The 19555-nt window shown below is 47.9% G+C and overlaps 1 long non-coding RNA gene across 1 annotated transcript; it reads right to left on the bottom strand.

The window, feature by feature from the left end:
- Positions 1-615: 615 nt before the first annotated feature.
- Positions 616-16100, bottom strand: LOC120100015 (uncharacterized). Its single transcript, XR_005499635.2, has 4 exons — positions 12128-16100; positions 9551-9611; positions 2095-8929; positions 616-1622 (listed from the first exon to the last, which is right to left on the bottom strand). It is a non-coding gene; the product is annotated as an uncharacterized LOC120100015 (long non-coding RNA).
- Positions 16101-19555: the final 3455 nt, after the last annotated feature.

The following is a 19555-nucleotide window of genomic DNA, read 5'->3' as shown; positions in this document are numbered from 1 at the left end:
TCATTTTGCAAAACATAACACCTTTTTTTTTCCTTAGTGAAATATTATAATCCCTCAGAGAAATTATTTTCCAGACCAGTCTCTTTCATGGTCACCCTCTCTGGTATTCCAACAAGCAAAAAGCTGGTACTAGTTATTTACTGAGCTCTACTACCTTCTTCCAGCTCCGTCATTTTCCAAGCAGGGTTCGGTAGACTAGAATCCCTCACACGGTAATGCGGTAGTGCGGAGACCATAAAAGGCATGTTGGTGTGACGGTCTTCGATATGATCAAAACCACAGCCAGAAGAAAGGCTTGTCAGGCCTGGGCCTGAAATAACAACACAGGGAAAATCTCTAAAGTGTGCCTTTAAGGAGGGAGCACTGGAATAATGGGCTGGTTTGTTGGACAGTTTTGGCCAGGTAATTTCTGGGACCAAGGCTATCTGATGGACAAACAGGTGCAGTGATGTCCAAGAAATCCTAAAACGTGTTTGTTTGGGACAAGCCTAGAGTTCTAGAAACATTCAGTAATTTCTGTGCTCACACATGTTCAGTACTTGCCCGAAGATATTCACTCAGAACTACACAACAAAAGTGAGTTTAGTTTCTGAAGTAGTCCATTGGCATACGCCATTATTACTTTTTATTTTAATATTTATTGATTGATTATGTATACAGCATACAGCCTTCTGCCTGCATATATGCCTGTAGGCCAGAAGAGGGCATCAGATCCCATTACAGATGGTTATGAGCCACCGTGTGGATGCTGGGAATTGAAATCCAGACCTCTGGAAGAGCAGACAGTGCTCTTAACCTCTGAGCCATCTCTCTAGCCCTGGCATACGCCATTATAGAAGAACTGGTGTGGTTTGACACACCTGTAATCCTCACACTCAGGGGGCTGGGGCTGGGGGATTACCACAAATCCAAGGGTATGTTGGACCATACAGTAAGTACCAGGCTAACCAGAACAATATAGCAATAGCCTGACTTAGAAGGAGAGAGAGAGAGAGAGAGAGAGAGAGAGAGAGAGAGAGAGAGAGAGAAGAGAAGAGAAGAGAAGAGAAGAGAAGAGAAGAGAAGAGAAGAGAAGAGAAGAGAGAGATATGAGAATTTGGGAAACACTAGCCAGTTGTGTGGCACAGGAGGCAGAGGCAGAGGCAGAGGCAGAGGCAGAGGCAGAGGCAGAGGCAGAGGCAGAGGCAGAGGCAGAGGCAGAGGCAGAGGCAGAGGCAGAGGCAGAGGCAGAGGCAGAGGCAGAGGCAGAGGCAGAGGCAGAGGCAGAGGCAGAGGCAGAGGCAGAGGCAGAGGCAGAGGCAGAGGCAGAGGCAGAGGCAGAGGCAGAGGCAGAGGCAGAGGCAGAAGGATCTCTATGAATTCAAGGCCATTTTGGTCTATATAACAAGTTACGGGGCCAGCATTAGCTACACAGTAGACCCTATCTCAAGGGAAAAACAACTTAAAAAAAATAGAAAAAGGGGGGTGGGGAGCATTTCCAACACCCGTTCAAGGTGGCAGCAGCCACCAGCACCCACGAAGCTGCAGGGCCACGCCAAGGAGCCCGGGAGATCCATAGATGCTTCCGAGCGAGATGTAGCACGGGAGGATGAGCCTGCAAGCATACAGTTTCTCCAGAATGACTGAAAAAAAAAAAAGGCAGGTCTTATGGGAAGATGTTGTTAAAACGTGATTTCATAGAATTGGGGGGAAAAACGATGGCAGAATGGAGTGGTAGAGGGAAGCAGAACTAGAGATATGGCAGAAGTGTTGAGGAGTAGGGCTGGTCCTCGGGCCCCGCCCACTAGGCCCGTGCTGCCACTTGGGCATGCGGTGGGTCGAGCAGCAGCCCCTGGTGTCTAGCTGCTCGCCCTGCTGTGGGGGTGAGAACCAGGGCCACCACCCTGCCCTTGTGCTGCAGGTATGATGGTTGTGCCCAGGGTGCTGACAGGGCAGCTAGTGCCAAGGGCAGGGTGGTGCAGCAGCCTGGATTCTGCACAAGTCCTTCCCCCAGACACCCTGCCCAACTGCGCTGACTCTGAACAAGATTATCTGAAATGAATGGTTCATGTTCTGGATTAAGTCTCCTTGAAAGACTTCCGTGGTCCATGCTACCTCCAGAGGCCATGTCGATGTCTGTGATTATTCCTGCCGAAGCAAGCCATGTTGATGTCATGGTCCATGCTGCTGCGGGGAGACCAGGGTGATGTCTGTGTTCCAAGCTGCCCCCTGAAACCGTGTGGAAGTCCCATGATCCATGCAGCTACAGGCTGCTATGGGTAAGGAAGCTTCTTCTGCAGTTGAAAAGCTCTCAGGGAGAACTTTCCCTCGGGATGGAGATCCTCTAACTCCAAAGACCAGACCGAGACACCACAGGATGTAATCAGCAAGAGGATTTGGTTTATTGTCGGGATACACAGGCACAGGCACCTGTGGGCGCTTCAGTCACTCGGGGGACTGGCGCGCCCCACAGAACCAAGGATGGGCTTTTTTATAGGATTTTGGGGAGTAGAAGCAAGCATACAGAAGCAGATGTATGGTTATAGGGATATCATTGGTGGATTTTAATGTTTTTTAGCTACCTTCTTGAAACATAACGGCTGACTCGGCCCCCAAAGGGTTCAGCCCGGGGGCAAGTTTCCTAGCTACCTTCCTGAAACATAACGGCTGACTCGGCCCCCCAAGAGTTTAGCCCGGGGGCAAGTTTCCTAGCTACCTTCTTGAAACATAACAACTGACTCGGCCCCCCAAGAGTTTAGCCTGGGGGCAAGTTTCCAAGCTACCTTCTTGAAACATAACAACTGACTCGGCCCCCCACCAGGGTGTGGGACCTCTCCCGGGGCTTTTTTCATTGTCAGGTGCTCAACGGCAGTCCTCCTGTTGCCAGGCCTTCAACCAAACACATCTTGTTTGGCAGCCGCTGTGTACTCAGTGTTCTAACCTTTTCCTGAACCAGTCATCTTAAGTACAGCCTTGCAAAATGGCGTTACTGTTGCTAAGCTGGGGTCTTTCATTCCCCCATTTTTTTTTTTTTGTTAACTTTGAGTGAAATCTTTCACTCGACTTGGTCAAGAAATTTCTGTCTGGTGGGGGCTTATTCCCCCACTGACTCTAGGCCACAAAAGGGCTAGGAGGAGCCACGTAGGAGTTTTAACTTTAAGGGGTTTGGAGTGTGTTGAACTCTCCATGTCTGGGGTGTAGTGTTGTGATTAGTCAATTCTTCAGACCGGACTGCCTTGACGTGTGGTGTGTGGATCTAAGCCGAGACTCCGTCTACCTTTAGGGCGGTCGGGGTAGTCAGGAGGACGGTGTAGGGTCCTTTTCACCGTGGCTCGAGATTCTTGGTCTGGTGTCTGTGCACCCACACGGTGTCTCCAATCTGGAACGGGTGTGGCACCACCAGATGCTCAAGCTTGTCCTGGTAAGCAGCGGCCAAAGGTCTCCAGACGTCTCTCTGCACAATCTGTAGGGCCTGTAAATGGGCCCTCAGAGAAGGGCTGTCAGCAAAATCAGCAATGTTTGAATCAAAGAAATGGACAAATGGGGGTGGTGCTCCATATATTATTTCAAAAGGAGTTAGACCATGGGGGCCCGGGGTATTCCGGGCCCGATATAGAACTAGGGGAAGGAGGGCCACCCAATCCTTTGAGCCAGTTGCAAGCGTAAGTTTGGATAAAGTCTCCTTAATTGTTCTATTCATATGTTCTACCTGACCTGAACTCTGGGGTCTATAGGCACAATGTAATTTCTAATCAATCCCCAGCAATTTGGCCACCAACTGACTTACTTGGGAGACGAAAGCGGGCCCGTTGTCTGACCCCAACGCTTGAGGCATGTCATACCTGGGAAAGATTTCCTCGAGGAGCTTCTTGGTGACCATTTTTGTAGTCTCGTGTTTTGTGGGGAAGGCTTCGACCCATCCTGAGAAGGTGTCTATAAACACTAGGAGATACTTGTATCCATATATACCTGGTTTAATTTCAGTAAAATCAATTTCCCAATGGATGTCGGGACGGTGTCCCCTAGGACGAACTCCTTGTCCAATCATGGTCCTTCCCAGGTTAACCTGAGCACACGCTTTGTAACTCTCAGTTACCTTTTGTATCGCTTTGTCTCGATTCAAAAAAAAAACACAGATTTATCTCTTCCCGATCTAGTAAGGTTTTTATCTTTTTAAACCCCAAATGGGTTAATTTATGTAAAAAGGAGATCAATTTAAAAGTCATTTTTATTGGCATAACTGTCTTTCCTTTGTAGACCCACTGTTTTAGTTGAGGGTGGTAGATGGCCCCCATTTTTTTTTCTAGGAGCTCTATGTCCTCATGGGCATAAACCCAACTGGTTTGTCCCACTGGTGGGGGCGTGGGTTGGTCTGGGCTATTTAAGGTCAAGATTTGTTTGCTCATGGCTGCTTCTCGCGCCGTGGCATCGGCCAGCCGGTTTCTTCGTGCCTCTGGGTTGTGCCCTTTTTGGTATCCTGGACAATGTATAATACTCAGTCTTTTGGGCAAGAATAGGGCTTCTAAGAGGGCCAGAATTTTAGCCATATCTTTACCCTCAGATGTGAGCAGCTCCTGCCTCTGGTAGATCTCCCCGTGGATGTGTGCCGTGGCAAAGGCATAACGGCTGTCTGTATATATATATTTAGCCTCTTACCTTTTGTCATCTTGAGCGCCTGAGTCAAGGTGATGAGTTCAGCCCGTTGTGCGGAGGTACCAGCAGGCAGGGCTTTCGCCCAAATCACTTTGTCCTCCGTAGTGACCGCAGCTCCAGCCTTTTGTTCTCCCTCTGCCAAGAAGCTGCTGCCATCCGTGTACCATGTGTGGTCAGCATTCTGAAGAGGCTGGTCCGATAGGTCCGGCCTGGTTCCATGTACTTCTGTGAGGATTTGTAGGCAGTCATGCTGTTCTGCCTCCTCTGGTAGAGGAAGCAAGGTGGCAGGATTGAGGGTGACTACGGGCCCAAACTGAACCCGTTCTGCATCCAGTAACAAGGCTTGGTGTGAGAATTAGAGAGCCAGCGGTCTGGGGGCTGCTTTACCAAGGCCTCTACTGTGTGGGGTGTTAGGATGGTGAGTGGCTGTCCCAAAGTCAATTTTCCAGTATCCTTGATCAGGACAGCAATAGCAGCCACCATCCTTAGGCACGGTGGCCAGCCGGAGGCCACAGGGTCCAATTTCTTAGACAGGTAGGCCACAGGGCGTTTCTAGGGTCCCAACCTTTGTGTTAGGACCCTTTAGCATACCCCTGTTTCTCATCGATGAACAGTTACTGAGCAAATTGTAAGGGTTTGGAACAGTCGGATGAATATCTTCTATCCTCTTGTTGACCTTTCTCAAGTCTTGTACTGGCCTATAATCTCCAGTGCCGGGTTTCTTAACAGGCAGAAGAGGCGTATTTCAAGGCGACCGGCAGGGGATTAGGATGTCTTGATCTAGAAGCCTCGTAATGTGAGGCCTTATACCTTGATAAGCTTCATATGACAGGGGGTATTGTTTTATGGAGACTGGAGTTGTAATTAAGGGGGGCTGTTGGAGCGCCAACCCCATCCCACCAGTCTCTGTCCAAGCCAGTGTCCTGTCCCAGTTCATAGGGTTAGAACTTGAAGGGGAGTTCCGTGGGGGCCAATTATTTGGGCCCCTCCTTCTTCAAAATGAATTTGTGCTTTTAGCTTGGTGAGCAGGTCACGGCCCAGCAGAGGGTACGGGCAGTCCGGAACATGTAAGAAGGAATGGGTCACCTTACCAGTAGCCAGCTGAACCCGGCGGTCCGTAGTCCATCGGTATTGTTTCTCACCAGTAGCTCTTTGTACCCAGGCCGTCCGGTCGCTGAGTTGTCCTGAAGCTTGGGTGAGGACTGAATGCTGGGCTCCTGTGTCTACCAGGAAAGTAACCGGCTGCCCCCCAACTTTAAGCGTTACCCTGGGCTCGGGGGGGGCTCCTGGCCCTGACCTCCCTAATCTTTATCTAGAGCCAAGAGGGAGGTTCGTGGTCGAGGCTTTCGGGGTCCGCCAGGCTTCTTGGGGCACTCTCTGGCCCGGTGCCCTTTCTCTTTGTAATAGGCACATTGATCTTTATCCAGCTTCAGCCCCTTTCGAGCTCCCCCCTATCTCCCTTCTTTTCTTGGCCCTGAACTACGGCGGCCAAGATTCGACTCAATTTTCTCTCTTATTAAAAATCTTTTCAGCTTCTTTAAGTAAATCCTGTAATGTATAGCCCTGCAAATTTTCTAACCTCTGTAACTTAGTCTTGATATCTGGAGCAGCCTGCCAGATGAAGGACATAGAGACACTCGTCATTTGTCCTGGGTCATCTGGGTCATAGGGAGTATACATACGGTAGGCCTCCTTAAGTCTCTCTAGAAAGGCGGAGGGAGTTTCCCCTGCTTCCTGTAATACCTGTTTTACCTGAGCCAAATTAGTAGGGCGTCGTATAGCCCCTCAGAGACCCGCTAGAAGCAACTGGCGATAAAGGCGTAGGTGTCCCTTACCTTCAGCTGTATTAAAATCCCAGTTTGGTCCTCAGGCAGCTGGGTGGGACGCCCATCATCTCCCAGAACATGCTTTCTGGCCTCTAGGAACACTCTTTGTTTTTTTTCTGAGGTTAAGAGGGCCTGTAAGAGCTGTTGGCAGTCATCCCAAGTAGGCTGGTGGGTAAGTAAAACAGATTCTATTAGGTCGGTGAGTGCCACCGGATCTTTGGAGAAAGAAGGGTTGTGTTGTTTCTAATTGTAAATGTCAGCTGTTGAAAACGGCCAGTATTGGGTCTGGCCACCGGTTCCCTGTCTAAGTGGGAAAGCCTGGGAGGTTGAATCTGGCATCACCTCGCGCTTATTGCGCAATCTCCCTGCGACAGGGGAGAAACCCTTATCAGACTGTGGCCCGGCAACTGATCTGGCCGGCGGCTCTGCCTCCTCCGTTTCAGCCGGGCCTGTCAGAGAGAAGATTTATGAGAGGGGAGTTTGGGTCTGCCGGGAGGACAGGTTTCTTAGAAGGCTCTGATTTCACAAAGGTAGAGGGAGGAAGACGTGGCCGGCGGACCGGGCGGGGCCGAGGGGACAGGCTGGGGGTTGAGGGGAGGCCAATTCGGGTCCACGAAGGGTTCCGCCCAGGAGGGGGGGTTTAAGGCGAGACTCTCTCAAGTGATAATATAAGAAACCTGGTCAGGATGTCCGTGGACGACCCGATCTTTAACCTGTTAAATGTGTCATTCACTGGCCATCCTGCTCCGAAAGTGGGCCACTCGGATGTGTAGAGAGTCTGTCATTTTCCTTTTTTTTTAACCTCGACGGACTGGTTGTGTGTCCGGTCGTGGACGTCTTTCTAATGATCAAGAGTGAGACTTAGGGGCGTTGTTAGGGACTGTCCCATGTTAGTTCTAAGGAAGATTAGAACACAGAGAAAACAAACAACACCAACAGTCAAACAAACAACAGACAGGCGTGCTGCACGGCTTTGGTACCAAACTGAAAGCAAAAAGTCAGATGGAGGTGGCAAAGGTCCGGGGCCCTCTGAAAGCCAAAAATACAGACAGAGTGCCGTTAGTCCGGATCTTTCTCCTCTCCCAGATTGGGCCCCGAAAAGTCGGGCCCCAACACCCTTGGAACGTCTTCCAGGGCTGCGGGGCGAGAAGTCCAAGCTCGTCAGCTCCTTCTTCGTCCCGCCCAAATTCCAAACAACCTGGCTGAGCGCTCACAGAACAGACCTGGCTGAGCGCTCACAGAACCTGGCTGAGCGCTCACAGAACAGACCTGGCTGAGCGCTCACAGAACAGACCTGGCTGAGCGCTCACAGAACAGACCTGGCTGAGTGCTCACAGAACAGACAGAATAAGGCAGAACGAGACAAAATCAGACAGACAGACAAACAGACGCCGGCCGGCTTACCTCCCAGTGGGTGGTCGGTGGTCCCTGGGTGGAGGATCTCCTTTCCCGGCCAACGCACCAAATGAAAAGCTCTCAGGGAGAACTTTCCCTCGGGATGGAGATCCTCTAACTCCAAAGACCAGACCGAGACACCACAGGATGCAATCAGCAAGAGGATTTGGTTTATTGTCGGGATACACAGGCACAGGCACCTGTGGGCGCTTCAGTCACTCGGGGGACTGGCGCGCCCCACAGAACCAAGGATGGGCTTTTTTATAGGATTTTGGGGAGCAGAAGCAAGCATACAGAAGCAGATGCATGGTTACAGGGATATCATTGGTGGATTCTAATGTTTCTTAGCTACCTTCCTGAAACATAACGGCTGACTCGGCCCCCAAAGGGTTCAGCCCGGGGGCAAGTTTCCTAGCTACCTTCCTGAAACATAACGGCTGACTCGGCCCCCCAAGAGTTTAGCCCGGGGGCAAGTTTCCTAGCTACCTTCTTGAAACATAACAACTGACTCGGCCCCCCAAGAGTTTAGCCTGGGGGCAAGTTTCCAAGCTACCTTCTTGAAACATAACAACTGACTCGGCCCCCCACCAGGGTGTGGGACCTCTCCCGGGGCTTTTTTCATTGTCAGGTGCTCAACGGCAGTCCTCCTGTTGCCAGGCCTTCAACCAAACACATCTTGTTTGGCAGCCGCTGTGTACTCAGAGTTCTAACCTTTTCCTGAACCAGTCATCTTAAGTACAGCCTTACAAAATGGCGTTACTGTTGCTAAGCTGGGGTCTTTCACAGTGGTATCAATGACTGTAGATTGAGAACCAAGAATGAGAGACAATGAAGGCTTCTGTGACAACCCCCTCCATCCCTCCTAAAACAAACAAACAAACAAAAAAATCAGTCTAGACTGGAAGCTGTTGAAGAGAATCCTTAAAGACTGTGATGAAGTGTTACAGATGCAGGGTTGGGGGTGGGGGGTGAGGGTGGGGGGTGGGGGGTGGAGAGTGGGGAAGGACTCAGTTTTCTTTAAGGGGCTGGTCACTGGGAGCTTGATAATGCTTCAACAAGTATACAGGCAGCACAAACTGGAAAGAATGGAAAACAAGGAGGGGAAAGAAGAAAAATTTTAATATGGCAATACTTCTTAAATAAAATACCTATTAATGCTCATACCTAATTTTAAAATGTCTAATTCAGAACTCCTTTGGCTAAGTCCTTACATTTTGTTTGACAGGCTTTAGAATTCTGAGAGCTTCAGGGCCTTCCTTTCTGGTAGACCTGTGGGGCTCATTTCAACCTGTTGACCTTTGAACAAGGACGTTAGAAGTGAGGCGTGTGACCATCGTAACTTGGAGTGTCTGAAGATGAGGCTAATCTTCCCTTCAAAGGTGAGGTTCCTCCTCGACGCCCCATCTTTATCAGGAGAAGATACAACCTTTTTTTCTGGTCTACCGAACTTAATCATGTTCAAGAAGATAGAAACTCTGGGGCAGAATGGCGAGTGACTCAGGGGTGAGTGTGTCTCAGGATGTGTATGGCCCTGCATGCAACCTCCAGCAACAGGCACGAGATATTCAAAAGACAGGAAAGTCTATGGATTTTTCTTTGAAAAATCTCTATATGATCCCAGCCTGACTTCTAGAATTTTATGTCAACTGGAGAACGGTCAATAAAGGGAGACCAAAATCAATGTTCTTCAGACTCACCTTTTTTCTCTGAACGTGACAGACCTTCATTACTTGATGACTCAGATGGAAATTCCTTAGCCTAATACATAAAAGAAAAATCTATTCACTGCGGGATGTGGTGGCACACGCCTGTAATCCCAGCATTCGGGCAGAGGCAAGAGAATCTCTGGTGAGTCCACATAGAGAGTTCCAGGATGGCCCAGACTACACAAAGAGATCCTGGCTCAACAATTCAAGTGAAAAAAAAAAAAACCAAAAAAACCCCCAAACCTATTTTCTTACCTATTCTTGTAGGCTAGAGAGATTAGAGGGTGAACAGCCAAGAATTCTTGTCCCACCAGGGCAGTTAGAGAACAAGGTGAAGAATCACAATAAGATAAATAAATATGTAATAAGTGCTCGACCATCTTGAGCAGAGCATGGGGTAGGAACCCTAGGTAATGTCTACTCTGACTGCTGGGTAGGATGCAGATTGGAAAAGGCAGAGAGACAGACAGCTTGGCAAGCAGCAGGAAAAGGCCACTCCAACAGTCTAGACAGCAGCTTGGACTCTCTGGAAGGGGGAAGAGGGTCAGAATGAAGATAGAGCTGGGAGGCAGCCATGATTGGGCTGGCAGGTGGGCTGAATGACAAATGGGAGGGGCTAATCAAAAGACACGCCCACTCTCTGACCACGCCCACTCTTCTTGTAAACCATTTGAGAAATTTGCCAGTTACTGGGATAAGGAAGGTAGAAGAGGAACCTGGGAACTAAAACCAAGGACTCCATTGTTGTACCTTGTAAGGAAGAGGATATCTCTGGATCTCCATAGTGCAAAGGGCTGTGAGGAAGTAGGCTCCCCATGAGCCTTCTTTCCCTTAGGCCACGGTCTACCAGAGTTTCATCAGATAGCATCTGAGGCCTACAGCTAAGACCACTGGCTTGGCTGTAACTGCCTGTTTAACGGAGCACCAATACCTTTGAACAGGGCCTTGATTTATGTATGACTGTTCTTTGTTCCGCTAAAAACAAACAAACAAACAAACAAACAAACAAACAAAAAGAATGCAGCTCCTTCGGTGTGGGATAGGGATTTGATATAACCTGAGTCTGAATTCCCAGGTCCTGGTCACTTCAGAACAAACTATGTCGACTGCCCTTAAGGCAAGAGTTGTATTTTTGTGTCAATGCTACAAAAATCAGAGAAAATCGCAGCCTGACACCAATGTGATAGAGTTTCCCTTTCTTCAGGTTCCATTTACTGTTTCTGTCATATATTCACAGCACAGACGCCAGTTCAGGATCACACACTGCATGGGTTGTCATTCTTTTAGTCTCCTTCAATCTGGAAAAGTCCTTAACTTTTTTCTTTCTTTCTGGTCTTAGAGAAAGCCTCCTCTCCCTGCTTCTCTGTGGGGGATACCCTCATACTACCTGATGACCCTCACACCTCCAAACCAGACACCTCCCTACGAATCAGTTTGGGTCACACTGGCTTCTGGCTGCCTTTTTTTTTTTTTTTTTTTTTTTTTTTTTTTGCCCCTGTCTAACTGTATTCCAGATAATTCAAGGAAGAAAGGGAGAAACTGTATCCACTTTTTTGTTATTTTAAATTGTTTGTTTTAAAAATGAGCATGCAAAGTATTAGACATCCCAGTATTTGTTCGTTTATTTATTTATGTATTTTTGAGATAAGGTCTTTTTTGTGTAGCCTTGGCTATCCTGGAACTCACCCTGTAGACCAGGCTGGTCTTGAACTCACAGAGATCTACCTGCCTTTGCTTCCCAAGGGCTGGGATTAAAAGCATGCACCACCAGCATCCAGCCAAAGTGTGTTTTGGTCGATTCTCCTCTCCTCTCTTTCCTATTCCCTCCCCTCCCGTCCCTCCCATCCCTCCTCTTCCCTCTCCTCCCCTCTCTTCTTTCTAATGAACTCTGTGCTACTTCTGGCTCTCCCGTATAAGCCCCTCCACCAGTCTCTTTTAACCTCCACTGTCGGTCTATTCCTGCCCATGCAAAACTTGATGGTTATTTCTGCCATGTGCGACCCCTATACTGTGTGAGGCCTTTGAACTTCACCCTCTTGTTCACAGGGTCTGTCCTGTAGACTCCTTGTTTCCTCCTCAAGCCACCATTCTCTCTGCTTTGGGCACGGAGCCTTGGGAAAACTGCAAGCACTTCAGGATGGTTCCTCCTTCAGGGCCCCTGCCTGAAGGTCTGCTTGCAGAAGAAAACAGTTCAGCTGGGGCCATGGCCTTGCCTGATAGTTGGCTGTTGGCTCAGACCAGCCCTATCAGTCACTTGCACGCTGATGCCCTTTGGGGGAAGGGGAAGAGGCGTTGGCTATGGGGCCCCAGCTTTAACTGTGGACTGACTTCCCACACCTCAAAAGACAGCCAAGACAGCCCTTTAGACAGCTTTGTGAGGGAAATGATTTTAAAAGGTGAGTCCAATTAAACGCCCATAAAGGAAACAGTAGATGACTAACAGAAATTACAGGCTAGCTGCACTCTTGCTGAAACGGCAGACTTTGAGTAATTTCACAACACACAGTGCTTGCTCGTAGAGAATGAAAGCTAGGACAATTAGGAATGCCCATCCAGTCCCTTCATTACCTCCCAGGCCTTGTCAGGTTGCTTTCCCTGGCTTCTCTCATTCAAAGCACGCCTCCAGAAACCAATTTATACATGCAAGTGAGAGTCACAGATAAAGTAAGTACGAAAAAATATAATTCAATCGAGCTGCGTTGGAGGCTGGAATTTCCAGTAAAACATTTCCCGGGATGGCATTTACGTCGACTCAGCGCCACCTGCCGGTAGGTGGAATCTTAGCAACTGAATGTTCATTGGCAGGGCACCGCCACGTGAGTAGGATGGGGGCGGGGCAGCTCATTTCAGCCATTCATTCTGAATGCAGTCAAATGAGTTGGTGAAGTGCCAGCCACTGTCCTCAGTGAAAGAAATATCACTGCCCTGTCTAGTGTGGTACTTCCTAAACTAGGCATAAGTTAGAACCATCTTGAGACGAAATTCAGACTTTTAGGTTCTCCTCTACAAAGATTGTACTAACTGGACTAGAATAGGTCCTGAGAGCCTGTGTTTTAAACAGAATATCTAGCTCAGAAATCTCAACCTGTGGGTCGCGGCCCCTTTGGAGATATTTCACAGGGGTTGCCTAAAACCATCAGAAAATACAGATATTTACATTACGATTCATAACAGTAGCAAAATCACAGTTGTGAACTGGCAACAAAATAACGAGGTCACCACAACATGAGGAACTATATTAAAGGGTCACAACATTAGAAAGGGGAGAACCACTCGTCTAGGTGATTCTGGAAAATAGGAAAGCCATGAGGGACAGCTCGAGGAAAAAGAAAATAGATAGAAAAGCTGAAAATTCTGTAAAGGTAATGGAGCCTGGGATTCCATGCATCCCCAGGTAGCACAAGGAGCCGCAGCCGAGCACAGTATGCACAGATAAACACTCGCATTTTCTTGTCAGAAAACAAAGGGTCTGGAAAACCAGACGACTCTGTCTTCAGAGCACCAGGATCGTAGTTTTTTTGTTTGTTTGTTTGTTTTTTATTTTTTATTTTTTATTTTTTATTTATTTATTTTTTACATAAGAGAGTGACTTAACCAAAATTCCACAGCAGGTAACCAACAGCAGATCTTGGGAAAAGAAGCGTCAGAGTCCTGAGTTGAGTAAGGGCAGAGGGTGAGAAGCAGGCAGACAGTAGCTGTCAGTGATGGGTAAGTGAGCCATGGCCAGAGTGAGGGGCCTCAGCTCCTCTGAAGGAGATCTGGCTTGGGTGATTAGACAGAGCACAGCGTGAGGGGCATAGCTGGGCGTAGGGGGGGGAGTGGGATGGGGGACCCGACAGGAGGAAGAGGAGGAGGAGGAGGAGGAGGAGGAGGAGGAAGTGGAGGAGGAAGAGGAGGAGGAGGGGGGAGGAGGAGAAAGAAAAGGAGGAGGAGGAAGAGGAGGAGGAGGGGGAGGAGGAGAAAGAAAAGGAGGAGGAGGAAGAGGAGGAAGAAGAGGGGGAAGGAGGAGGAAGAAGAGGAGGGGGAGGAGAGGGGGAGGAGGAGGAAGAGGAGAAGGGGGAGGGGGAGGGGGGAGGAGGAGGAGGGAGAGGAGGAGGGGAATACAAAAGGGAAACTGAAAACGCACAATGTTCTTTTCTGTTTACCACTGATGTCCTGTGTCATCTACTGTGTGATCTGTTTTCCCTTTTACCCATTGTGTTTTGGTTGGCTCATCTGTGAAATGTAGATTGTAATACTATCTCCCTCTCAGGGGTGCTGTCTTAAGTGAGTTCATTTATTCCAAGTATGTTTTTAAAGTGCCTAACACAGAATACTCAATAAATGTTAGCTACCATTTCATCGCTTCGTGAAATTATTTATAACAAATTAGACATACTTATGAATTATGAATAATTAGACATAATGGGACAATTATATGGCCATGTACCACATTTTATGAATGTAACTGTAGCCCCTATTCTGATAACACATTATTTACAATGATTTCTGCTGTCATTGAAATGACATGCTCCAACCCCAATCTTCCACTCCCACATGTTTTGGACCCATGCTTCCATGATCCTTTTCCAAGCCTTGCACTAGTTCAGCCAGAATATCTTCCTCTGTTCAGTCCATGGCTGCTGTTGACCAATGTCCCATTAGTGACAGGAGGTGAGGCTTTGAGGATGCCAAGGAAGCTTGGCCAACTCACTGTCGCTGATGACATTTATCAGTGTTCTTCTCGTCTGGGCCTAGACTCAAGAAGACTTCAAGGCAGACCTGCATGGACCTGCCCTCAATCCAGAGGGGGCCCCCACCAAAGCACAGACTTGTCAGCCAGGAAACAAATGGGTTCATTGTGTGCCCCTGAGGCAAGAGTGGCTGTTGCCCAGTGCTATTGCAATTTGCTGGAGATGTGTTCAGACCCAGAGACACGGATGGGAGCTTACACCCAGGATAAACTTCTAGGACATCTAGAGAGAAGATGGCGCTCTTCCCAAGCCAGAGGAGAGGAGCTTCCTGAAGAAAGGCAGCTACCAAGTGAAGAGACCTCCAAAAGGCTCCCACTTAGGTCCTCTCTACACCTAAGGCAGTGGTTTTCAACCTGCCCAATGCTGTGACCCTTTAATACAGTTTCTTATGTTGTGGTGACCTCCAATCATAAAGTTATTTCGTTGATACTTCATAACTGTAATTTTGCTACTGTTGTGAATCATAATGTAAATATCTGATATGCAGGTTATCTATCGAATATGCAACCCCCAAAGGGGTGGAGACCCACAGGTTGAGAGCCACTGACTAAGGAACTATAGGCATGAAGACAGGTCCAGCTCTGCCCAGCAAAATCCCAGAGCAGTTGTAGGCAGCTCACAGGTTTGGGTTCGATCGCTAGTGTGAGATGGGGGTGTGAGTATGATGTGGGTGATGTGGGTGTTGTTGCTGTGTTTTTAACTCTGGCTGCAGGTCAGCCCTGGGCTCCCATTCATATCCTGGGTTGACTTTGTTTTGAATATAAGAAACAGGTATAAGTCCTACAGGTCCTTTTCTCAGCATCCTTCTACCCTGTGGGACCTTGGGGTTGAATCTAGGTCATCAGTGCTGGCAGCAAGTGTCTTCATCCACTGAGCTGCGTCCCTGCCCTTCTAAGACTCTTTGTTTTGTATTTGGTTTTGCGTGCCAGGGAATGAGCATGGCTCTACCCCTAAGCTCCAGACTAGCCCTCTCTTTGAATATCACTCCCTGCCCACATCTGATCTGATCAGATCTCTGGAGTTCCTTTTATGTCTGCCGTGTGACTTTCTCTACAGATATATGTCCTTGGCTATTTGGAGTCATAAACAGACTTCTTCTAGATGTCCACTCTTAGTCCCTAAGAGCGGCATGGAGAAACCGCTCACTCCATTCTCCTGATGTTGATACAAAACACGGTTCTGCCTCAAATGGGATAGTTTATTGTGGAACCAAATATGAGTGACCACAGACCACATTAATTCCACAGGCACATTAATCCAAGTAGACAAGAAAGATGGATCCCATTGCAAAAGGTTACATGATTTTTATTAGTGGTGGAACAAAGTCATAAGTCAAGGCAGTTACCAAATACACTGATGGAGACAACAGGTAGGTAGGACACCAAGGCAGGGAAGCCTTTGTTATAGGTCTCAGGCGTGCTCTGATAAAGTCTTAACTTCTGGATTGTTGGAAACTAGTGATCTGTTAAGAATACATCCTGGGTCAGACATGGCCTTCAAAAGGACTAAAAATAGCTCAAGATAGTCTGTAACAGTCTTTTGTGTATGTGGATGTGTAGATGGGTGTGCCTGTGTGTGTGTGTGTGTGTGTGTAGGCACATGCTTTTATGGGTGCACAGAGGCCAGATGGGGATGTCAGGTGACTTCCTCATTTGCTCTCTGCCTTATTCCCTTAAGATAAAGGGGTTAGCATTCTGTCTAAGCCCCACCCCCACAGTTACCTGGCAATAGCCAGGTTTACCTGACACTGTAAAAGGGGCTGCTTGCCCCTCCTCACTCTCTTGCTCTTCCCCTCTTCCCCCTTTGTCTCTTTTCTCCCCATTCCCCTCCCCCCTTCTCTCCACGTGCTCATGGCCAGCCTCTACTTTTCTCTTTTCTCTTTTTTCTCTCTCTCCCTCCCTCCCCCCTTCCTTTCTCTGCCCCACTACCCTCTTAACTCCCTTCCCCATGTCCTGAATAAACTCTATTCTATACTATACCGTTGTGTGGCTGGTCCCTCAGGGGGAAGGGATGTCTCATCGTGGGCCCACAGAGGCACCCCCTTCCCCTAGACCTCCACAGAACATACCCCGCCTCTTTGTCTTTTTATCAACACATCAAAAGGAAGCTGAACCTGGAACTCTCTGGTTTTCACTAGGCTGGCTGGACAGCAGGCAGTATCAACCTGTCTCCACGCCCTGTCCCCACCTCCTCAGTGCTGGGGTTGCAGGTGCACGTGTCCAAACCTATCCTTTCCCATGGGTGCTGGGGATCTGAACTCAGGTCCTCAGGTTTCTATATCTGGTGCTCTTACTCATGGAGACATCTCCCCAGTGCCTGGTCGATAACAGTTTCCCTTTCAGGATCATGGCATTCAGTCATTCGCTTTCTAGGGTCTTTCTGTTTCACTACTTATGTATGTGTGGTGCACACAGGTATACAGGGATATTTCTCACCTGTTTTCACGTTATATAAATAGATCCCTTACAGCCATCTATGATGAATAGATTTGGGAATTCACCCCCCTACAAGTCTCCCACTGTCTCAAGCATTGTTCACTGAATGGCTCTAAGGATGCTATTTTTGTTTTTTGTTTTTTGGTTTTTTTTTTTTTTTTGCCAAAATTCTTTTCTTTCAAAGATGGGCACTCTCTATGTAGCCCAGGCTAGCCTTGAGCTCTCAGTCTTCTCGCTTCAGTCACCTGAGTGCTAGTTACAAACCTGCACCAATGTGCTGAGTTCACTGAGTATCTTTGAGAACAGAGTCCTAGAAATGGTATTTTTGGGGGGAGGGTTAACAGATAAGTATCTATGAAATCTCACTGGATATTGTCAAATCTCCCTCTCTGTGTACTGTACCAGTTTTCATTCCCATTAATAAAATGTGAGCACCTGTTCCCCACTACATTCTCCGCACATGGCGCCCTTCACTTTCAGGTCTGAGCTAACCTGATGTAACTCGCTGTCCGCAGCGGCAGGTCTTGGGCTGAGTCTTAGCACCAAGCTCCTGCTTCCTGGAGCCTGGGCAGTTGTTTTCAGAGGCCTCTCTCCCTCTAGGTCAAGCTGCAGAAAACAATCTCAGAATGAAGCCGGTTCAAAACAGAGCTGCAGTTATTAAAAGAGCTCCCCTCCCCCATCATCCTAGAGAGAAAACCTAAGGCTCCGTACATGTGAGGCATGCGTTTCACCACTGAGCTACCCAGCCCTAAAAGAGATGTTTAAATATAGATTAAACCAAGTACGTGTGTGGGGTAACAGACAGTTCAGAGAAAGAAACAGACACACCCAAGAATGTGGGCGTCTCCTTCTCAAAGGAGCCACTGTCTTTACACCAGCTGTGATGTGCCGGAGTTTAGTGATTAAAAAAAGTTAATGCATGGGGGTGGGGCTGGGGTGGGGGCGGGGCTGGGTGGGGGCGGGGCGCTCCTGTGCTGAAGTGTGAGTGGAGGTCAGAATGTGGATCTTGAGGGTCAAACTCATCAGGTCTTCAGACTACAAGAGGGGCCCCCTCATCCGCTGAGCCGTTTCATGGGCCAGATTTGGGTGACTTTTGACATTATCTTTGAGGTGTCACTGAAGAATTTTAATAAGACTACAGGTTTGTTCCCCGGATGCTCCGGAAAGGATTGCAGCCACTGAGGTAAAAGCCTGGATCAGAAGAAGTTCAAATGCTTTCGTTGCAACATTGTCTGGTTTGTGAGAGTTCCGGAAAGTATTTGGGAAGGAAAAGGTCATCTTTGCAGTTCACACAGGCTGGTGCTCTACAATCTGTTCGTTGCTATTTCAACGATCTCATCTGAAAATACTTTTAAATACAAGAAATAGTTCATTTCGATCGGCAGCCTTCAACAGAAACGTGAATGGCGCTGGAATTCTTGATTCTCAGCTGGTGAGTGGTTTTGATAAGAATCTAAAGTGAGGGTGGATTTTCTCCCATGTCCCTAGTTTCCCATTCTATCCTTACTCGACTACAGTTTTAACTGGCATTTATTTTATTATGAACGTAACTGAGCATCATTTGAAAAATATTTATTTTTATTATTTTTACTTACGTACATGTATGAGTGTGTGCACAGGAGTTCAGGTACCCTTGGGGGCCAGAAGAGGGCAGTACACTCCTTAGAGTTGGAATTCCAAGCCTGCAATGAGGGTGCTCAGAAACCACCTTGATCCTCTGGAAGAGCAGCCAGTGTTCTTAACCACTGAGCCACCTAGGTCCATATCTCTATATATGGAACTCCATATATACATATATATGACCTTATATTTTTATCTTACATTTTTTTCTTTCCCTCCCTTCTTTCCTTCATTTCTTTCTTTGTGGTTGAATATTACTTTGAACATCCCCCATTTTATTTAATATTGTTATTGTTGCTATTGTGGTTGTTGTTACTATTATTATTATTATTAGTCTTTTGCCTGCAGATAAGTCTGTGGACTTTGTGCGTGCAGTGCCAAGGAGCCCAGAAGAGAGCTTTAGCTCCTCTGAGATTGGAGTTAGATGGTTGTAAGCCACCATGTGGGTTCTGAGATTTGAGTCTGGGTCCTCTTTCTCTGGAAAAGCAGTCAGTGCTTTTAATCACAGAGGCTATCTTTTCCGGTTGCAGCCCTTGAACTTTTGACCCCCTTTATTTCTGTGTCCGCCATGCTGTTTTCATGTGGCACTAGGGATTGAACCCTGGACTTCATGCACCGTAGGCAAGCTCTCTGACAACTGACCTACCCCCACCCCCTACCCCCAAGAACTCATTCTTTCTCCTTCCTTCCTTCCTTCCTTCCTTCCTTCCTTCCTTCCTTCCCTCCCTCCCTCCTTCCTTCCTTCCTTCCTTCCTGTCTGATTGCTGGCTTATCTTCTTCCCCTTCTCCTCCTTTTCTTCCTTTGGACTGTGGATGGCTTGTCGTCTGGCCTGTTTTCCACAGCCACATTCCCTTTTCTTTTGGTCTCTAAAAGCCCTGTCTAGAGATGTTAGCAGCAGTGTGTTGGACCTGGCCTGCTGGAGTACAAGACTGCTTTTACATCTCCAGAAGTTTTGTTCCTGGCACTGGTGGGGTTGATGTTGGGTTGCAGTTGACTGTGGTGGGACTATTTACTCTGTGGAAGTTGGAAAACTATAAACTGCCCCTACCAGAACCATGCCCCTGGATAGCTAACCCCTTTTCTATAACATAAATTGGAAGTTTTCCCTTCAGATTTTCGTGTCTTTTGATTTTTCTCATGATGTGTTTTGCTATATAAAAATTACATTGTTTCGTTGGCTTCGACCATTTCCCCCACCCATAGATAT

This window comes from Rattus norvegicus, chromosome 1 (assembly GCF_036323735.1).
Source record: "Rattus norvegicus strain BN/NHsdMcwi chromosome 1, GRCr8, whole genome shotgun sequence".
Lineage (NCBI taxonomy): Eukaryota > Metazoa > Chordata > Mammalia > Rodentia > Muridae > Rattus > Rattus norvegicus.
Note: the sequence above shows the minus strand (reverse complement) of the source record. Positions and strands in the feature narration are given on the sequence as shown.